Source organism: Vitis riparia, chromosome 15 (genome assembly GCF_004353265.1).
Source record: "Vitis riparia cultivar Riparia Gloire de Montpellier isolate 1030 chromosome 15, EGFV_Vit.rip_1.0, whole genome shotgun sequence".
Lineage (NCBI taxonomy): Eukaryota > Viridiplantae > Streptophyta > Magnoliopsida > Vitales > Vitaceae > Vitis > Vitis riparia.
In genome coordinates, this window is record NC_048445.1 from 16998892 (window position 1) to 17007016 (window position 8125).

Sequence of the window (8125 nt, forward strand, 5' to 3'; positions counted from 1 at the left end):
AACTAATACTCTTGCTCTAACTGCATTTTTTTCTCAAATTCTAAAGAAATAATACTACTTAAAGCATTCTCAAGCCAAATAAACCATGAGTTACCAAGGCAAATCAAGAATCTCATTAGCTAACCAAAGATGACATGCAAACTTTTGAAAAAAATTAGGGCTAATAGGCCTTCCCCCCTCAACCTAAATTACACATTGTCCCCAATGTGTAGAATAATGGGTCAAAAGAAAGGAAAAAAGAAGACATTACCTTAAGATCATCGAATGAGAAGTTTGTTATGAGGACTTCATATAAACTGTAGGAGCTTTGTCACCTTGAACACATGTGAGGCTTACCTTTTCACTCCCTTGAAGTTCGCATTTACCTATATCACTCGGATGTTTGCAAGCTAAGTTGCCACAACTCATAAACTCATTAGTAAGTTAAAAACAAAAATAAAAAATAAAAAATGCTAACCATATTGCTAATGACTAATTGAAAATGCAAAACTAAATAAAGGAAAATAAAAAAATAAAATAAAACAAAATAAAAGAGAAATTAAATGAATAAAAGTTGTACCTAAATCTAATTTTTACCTACTGGATTTTCAGAAAATGCTTCAACCCTTTTGAACATCCCCATCAAGAAAATGGAGATTCTCCTCTTGTGTCTCAAATCTTTCAATGAAATGCTTTAGGCGCTGACCATTAACTTTGAATTCATTACCTGTCCTCGGATTTTGAATGGTCACGGTGCCATAAGGGAAGACTTCCTTTACCACATAAGGGCCATTCCACCTTGACTTAAGCTTTCTTGGAAAAATGTAAAGCTTGGAGTCGTACAACAACACATTTTCACCTTGCTTGAACTCCTTCGTAAAATAAGCTTGTCATGGTAGAATTTGTGTTTTTTCCCTTGCATTACGTAAGCATTCATAACTCTCATTTTGATATGCCTCAAGTTCATTCAAATCATATTTCCTTTTAGCTCCAGCTTGATCCGAGTCAAAGTTCATCTTCTTTACAGCCCAATATGCACGATGTTCAAGTTCTACAGGCAAATGACATGCTTTACCATAAACAATTCGGTACGGTGACATGCCAAGGACAGTCTTATAGGCTGTCCTATATGCCCAAAGTGCATCACTCAACTTGGTAGACCAATCTTTTCTTGTAGTATTGACTACTTTGGTAAGGATTCTCTTAATTTCCCGATTTGCTAGCTCAACTTGCCCATTCGTTTGAGGGTGATATGGGGTGGACACTTTATGCCTCACTCCATATTTCTGCAAAAGAGTGGAAAAGGGCTTATTACAAAAGTGTGAACCTCCATCACTAATGATTGCTCTCGGAATGCCAAACCTAGAGAGAATATTCTCCTTTAAAAATTTGAGCACCACTTTGTGATCATTGCTCTTGCATGCCACTGCTTCTACCCATTTAGAGACATAATCCACTCCCACCAAAATATAGAGATTACCAAAAGAAGGAGGGAATGGTCCCATAAAGTCCAGACCCCAACAATCAAAGACCTCAACAACACAAATATGATTTTGAGGAATTTGATACCTTGTGTTGATTTTCCCCAGTTGTTGACATTGTGGACAACTTTTGCAATGAGTGTTACAATCCTTGAACATAGTTGGCCAATAGAATCCACTCTGTAGAATTTTGGTTGAAGTCTTCCTTGAAGCAAAATGACTTCCACAAGCTCCTTCATGGCACATTCGCAATATGTCTTGTTGTTCATCCTCTGGAACACATCTCCGCATAATTTGATCCGGGCAAAACTTATACAAATATGGATCATCCCAAGCATAGTGTTTTGCCCACGAAAGAAAATACTTCTTTGTTTCCATGTTCCATTCTGATGGAAGCTCTCCGGTTGCCAAGTAATTGACTATATTTGCGAACCAAGGCAACTTCTCCACTGCACAAAGTGCATCATCAAGAAACTCATCATTAATTTGTGCTTCCTCGAAATGTGACTCTACTTTAACTCAGGAAAGATGATCAGCAACCACATTCTCTACCCCTTGCTTATCCTTGATTTGAATGTTAAATTCTTGAAGGAGAAGGATTCATCTGATAAGTCTTGCTTTGGCATCCTTTTTGTTGAGTAGATATTTCAAGGCCGAATGATTAGTAAAAATTACTATTGAAGTTCCCAAAAGGTAGTTCCTAAATTTATCAAGTGCGAACACCACTGCAAGGAGCTCCTTTTCAGTAGTTGTGTAGTTCTTCTGAGCATCATTGAGGGTTTTACTAGCATAGTACACCACATATGGTTTTCCATCCTCCCTTTGACCTAGTACGGCTCCCACTGCATAGTCACTAGCATCACACATCAACTCAAATGGGAGAGACCAATTTGGAGATCTCACAATTGGTGCAGTAGTGAGGAGTGACTTTAGCCTCTTAAAAGTTTCTTGGCATGCTTTAGTCCATATGAATTCTGCATCCTTAAGTAGTAAAGCACAAAGAGGTTGAGCGATTTTTGAGAAGTCTTGTATGAACCTTCTATAAAAACCTGCATGTCCCAAAAATTGTCTAACCTCTTTAACAGTAGTAGGCGAAGGTAGCTTTGAGATGAGCTCAATTTTTGCTGGATCTACCTGAATGCCCTCTTTAGAGATGATATGACCAAGTACTACCCCTGAGGTTGCCATGAAGTGACACTTCTCCCAATTTAGGACCAAATCCTTCTCAATGCACCTTTTCAAAACTTTTTTCAAATTTAAGAGACAATCATCAAAGGTCTTCCCATAAATAGTCAGATCATCCATGAAAACTTCCATGATTCTCTCTACCATGTCACTGAAAATACTAAGCATACACCTTTGAAATGTGGCTGGTGCATTACAAAGACCAAAAGGCATGCGCCTATAAGCATAGGTGCCAAATGGGCATGTGAATGTGGTTTTCTCCTGATCTTCCAATGCAATGGCAATTTGAAAATAGCCTGAATAGCCATCCAAGAAGCAATAATAGTCATGACCAGCTACCCTCTCCAAAACCTGATCTAAGAAAGGTAATGGAAAATGATCTTTCTTAGTGACTGCATTCAACTTCCTAAAATCAATGCATACTCGCCAACCTGTAGTCAACCTTGTAGGAATGAGCTCCCCTTCATCATTCTTCATCACAGTTATCCCGCTTTTCTTAGGTACTACTTGAGTAGGGCTCACCCAACTATTGTCAGAGATAGGATAAATCATACCTGCATCTAAAAGCTTCAATACCTCATTTCTGACTACATCTTGCATAAGGGGATTTAGCCTTCTTTGTGGCTGCCTTACTGGTTTTGCATTCTCTTCCAAATAAATATGATGCGTGCAAATCAAGGGATTTATCCCTTTCAAATCTGAAATAGACCAACCAATCGCTCCTTTATTCTCCTTAAGCACCTTCAAAAGTTTAATTTCTTGCTCTTCAGTTAATGTAGCTGAAATTACCACAGGTTTTTCTTCATTTGCCTCTAAATAAACATACTTTAAACCATGTGGTAGGGGCTTTAACTCTGGTTTGCTGATCTCCACCTCTTCCTTTTTGCTTTCTTCATCATTCTCAACACTGTTCAAAGATTGAATCGTATATTTTTCTTTCCATTCTGTAGCAACTTGAACACATTCTTCCTTAACGATTGTAGAGAAAAAATCATCTATATTTTCTTCCACTAACTTTTCTATGTGTTCTTGCACCAAGGCCTCTATAAGGCATGCTTCCTCATTTTCCACATCATCATGGTCCATTGGTTGCTTGCATAAATTGAAGACATTCATTTCCACTATCATGTTCCCAAAAGATAATTGCATCAATCCATTTCAACAGTTAATGAGAGCATTGGCTATAGCAAGGAAAGGTCTCCCAAGATTAATTGGAACAGAATTCATACCATTTTTCAATGGTTCTGTATCTAACACCACAAAGTCCACTGGGTAGTAGAACTTTTCAACTTGCACCAAAACATCTTCGACTACTCCTCTGGGTACTTTAATCGAACGGTCTGCTAAAGAAAGTGTAATGGTAGTAGCCTTAAGCTTTCCCAATCCCAATTGCTTATAGATTGAATATGGAAGCAAATTCACACTAGCTCCCAAATCTAACAAATCCCTTTCCACGAATGAATCTCCAATCTGGACTGAGATGGTAGGACAACCTGGATCTTTGTACTTCACCATTGCCTTATTCTCAATGATGGCACTGACTTGCTCGGTGAGGAATGCTTTCTTGCTTAATTTAATCCTTCTCTTCACAGTGCATAAGTCTTTGAGGAACTTTGCATAAGCAGGAACTTGCTTGATCATATCAAGGAGTGGAATGTTGATCTTCACTTGCTTCAAAACTTCCAAAATCTCTAAAGTCTTATCCCCCACTTTGTGTCTCTGCATAGCTGAAGGGAAAGGCAAATGATTGGAAACACTCATTTTATTTTTGCTCACAATGACTTCCTCATATTTTTCAGACGCTTTCTCTTTTCTAACATTTTTCTCCACAGTTGGTTCATCTCTAGCAGGAATATCTTCACTTACAGGTAACTTGGGCCCTTCATATTCTTTCCCATTTCTGAGTGTGATAACTGCATTGCAATCTTCCTTTTGCACTTCAGAAACTTCATTTACTCCTCTCGGATTTTTCTGTGGTTGAGCTGGGAATTTTCCTTTCTCTTGAGATAAACTTGCAGCAAGTTGGCTCAAAGTGGTTCGAATGTCTACTAGTTCTTGAGATGTTTGAGCATTTATCCTATTTTGATCTTCATTACACTTTTATTGCTTCTGTATAAACTCTCTCATCATGTCTTCCAGGCTTGAGTTAGATGATGAGGTTTGATGTTGCTGTTGAAAATTCTGAGATGGCATACCTTGTGGTTGAAAACCTTGCTGCCCATTAGTCTGATTACCTTGAAATCGGTTTCCTTGCTGTTGAAACTGGCCATTGTTACCTCCCCTCCATGATAATTTGGATGATTCCTCCAACCCGGATTATAAGTGTTGGAATATGGAGAATTGCTAGAATATTGCTTGTATGTCCCTAAGGCATTGGCTTGCTCCGTAAACATGTCTTTCATTGCAGGTAGAGTGGGACAAGATTGCACACCATGTTCCGTAGACTTACATATCAAGCACAATTGAGTTACCCCATCATTGACTATTTGTATCTCTTGAACTCCCTTGGATTCCAAATCATCCAACCTTCTCATAACGGTTGCTAACTTTGCTTGGACATCTAAACCCTCTGGTAAGGTATACACTCCACTAGCTCTTGCTCTGTTCATTGTTCTATCTCTAGATGGTTCCTTGACAATTGGTTCATCCCAACTTCTAGATACCTCAGCAACATAATCAAGGAATTGAAATGCTTCATCGGGGTTTTTATTCATGAAATCTCCTCCACACATAGTCTCGAGAAGTTGTTTCATTGGTGGTGCCATGTCTTCATAGAAATACGAAACTAGCATCCAGTTGTCAAATCCGTGATGGGGGCAAGCTGCAACAATCTCCCTGAATCTTTCCCAACATGCAAAAAATTTCTCATCCTCCATAGCCTTGAAATTCGAGATCTCCTTTTTCAATGCACTGGTTCTATGTGTTGGAAAGAATTTCTGCAAAAACACTGATTGTAGATCACCCCAATTTCTGATACTATAGGGTCTAAGACTATTTAACCAAGTCTTAGCTTTATCCTTCAATGACAAGGGGAATAACTTCATGCGAAAGATCTCCAAAGGAGTGTTGGCTTCTCGAAAAATCGAAATGATGTCCTCAAATTCCTTGATGTGAGAGTATGGATTTTCATTTTCTGTCCCCCTAAAAATGGGTAGTTGAGACACCACTTGAGGCAGAATGGTAACATGATCATGATTTTGAGGTAGCATAAAACACGATGGTGTGCTCAACCTGGGAGGATTTAGAAGCTCTCTCATAGTTCTTTGGCCCTACACAGGTGGTCGTGGCCTGTTGTTATTACTGTTGAATTCTTCAGTGTCCTCCATATCTGGTCGAGATTCCTCAATTGTTCTTTGAAGTCTACCTGAAAGATCTCTTTCCCAACCAAGCATAAAATAGAAGAAAAATATGTATAAAGATAAAAAAAAAAAAAAGAACTAAAACAAAGTAATTCACTATATCCTAGTTATGACGATTTCCAGTCCCCGGCAACGGCGCTAATTTCTTGACCGAAAATTCTCTATTGCACCAAAATACTTAGCCTTTTTACGTAGTAACTCTGGTCAAGAAAAACTAGAGAAAGAGTCACTACGGCTTTTGTAGTATTCCGGGTATCATTCTCAAGGACTGGCTTATGAAAATTGTCAATACTAGAATAAATGAATTGTTTTTGTTTAAATCCTTAAGTGAAAAAAAATATGTGAATAATGTGAAACTAAGTAAAAGAAATTCAATTAATAAGAGAAAATGAATATTGATTTTAAAATTCAATTGATTCAAGTTTGGGGTTTTCCACAATCCAACCTAGGGTATAGAAATTATAGAAAACAACGGTATTTTAAGTAATATGATCTTAGGGTTTTGGGATCCTTGGCCACTCGCGATCAAGTTGGGTTCTATAACTCAAAATTGCATCTGAAACCTAATTTTTCCTTTTTCAAACAGATTCCTAAAACCATCAAATGAATGAGATTGATTATCAATTTAAGATTTGGCTTTTTAACCCTTCCTACTCCTTATAGCTTTGTTTCAGGGGCAAATAACGGTTGGTAAGACGAGGATAACAAATGATCAAGAATTACCAAGAATCACTAGTATCAAGTAATAACCTACCGTATCATTCCCTAAACGAACTCACAAGGATAGGATAAAAATAATAATAAATTGTCACCCAACCAATAATTAATCTCATTGTTATAGTAATTTACCCATTGTCCCTATAGGTTTCCTAGCCCTTAGGTTTTCATGCTTCATGCCCCAAGTTGGCTCTTAGCCTCTCATGGGGGTGATGTCACATTCACAATCCATAATAGGGTAAAAATCCATAATTTGAATCAAAAGAAACTAAAAACAATATATTCAATAAAGAAGAAAAAGAAAACAAACCAAAGTTCTCGTCTTCTTCCACCTTCAATGTCAAACTCTCTAGAAAAAAAATCCAAGATCCCTAAAACCTAGAATTGAGAGAGTTTATATAATATCCTCAATTACCTAACATGTGGCACACTCTCATTGGCCACTTATTACAAAATAATTTCCTAAAAATGATTAAAAAATAATAAAATGGTGATTTCTAGTCGTGTGAGGTCCACCTAGGGTGGATGGAGTGCTTTAGATGCAATTCCCGAGGTAGAGGAGGCGGAACATCAAAGTGGCAGTGGGTGAATTTGAAATTGGTGTCATTTCGAAGTGGATTTCGAATTCATAAGTTGAATAGATGCAATTCCTGGGGTAGAGGAGGCGGAACATCAAAGTGGCAGTGGGTGAATTCAAAATTGGTGTCATTTCGAAGTGGATTTCGAATTCATAAGTTGAATTTCGAAATCATTTCGAAATGACCCTCCAGCTTGGTGCAGTTGTCTTCAAATGGCCATAACTTCTTCATTTCAGCTCCGATTTGCAAACCGTTTGAAGCATTGGACTCCTGACTTCCCAATCTTCGAAACGATATATAGTATGTATATAATGGACTCCAGAAAGTGCTCTAAATTTGTCCTCAAAGTCAGAGTATATAATGCCATCAGATTTTTGAGTTCTAAATTTCCATGCAGCTCAATCTTGCTTTATGCCTCATTTCCCATGCTTTCTTGCCTTCTTTCTTACTCCATAATGGTCATTTATCATCCTACAACCTCATGATATCCTTGTTTTGCCTTTCCTTACATTCAATGAGTCTTGACTCACTTATTTCCTCATTTAGCCCTTTCTTGATCTTTCAAAATCTTAAGTCATTCAATTTGCACAATTTTCTTCCCTTGATCCTGAGATAAATCTCCAAAGTATAGATTAAACTCATGGCTAGGGCCTTAGCATTGATTTAGGTCAAGTTGGGTGATTTGAATGTCCTTTGGTGCACAAATCATATCGAATATATGCCATTAGAGCACATATTTTGGCACCAATCAAATGCCTAAATTGGCCTAAGGTTACCTAAATGGGCCTAGGGTGCCTAAGTGGGCCTAAGGTGCTTAAAAGCTATC

The 8125-nt window shown here is 37.8% G+C and overlaps 1 pseudogene; it reads right to left on the minus strand.

Annotated features, from left to right (window-relative positions):
- Window positions 1-599: 599 nt before the first annotated feature.
- LOC117932013 lies at window positions 600-5521 on the minus strand (annotated as a pseudogene).
- Window positions 5522-8125: the final 2604 nt, after the last annotated feature.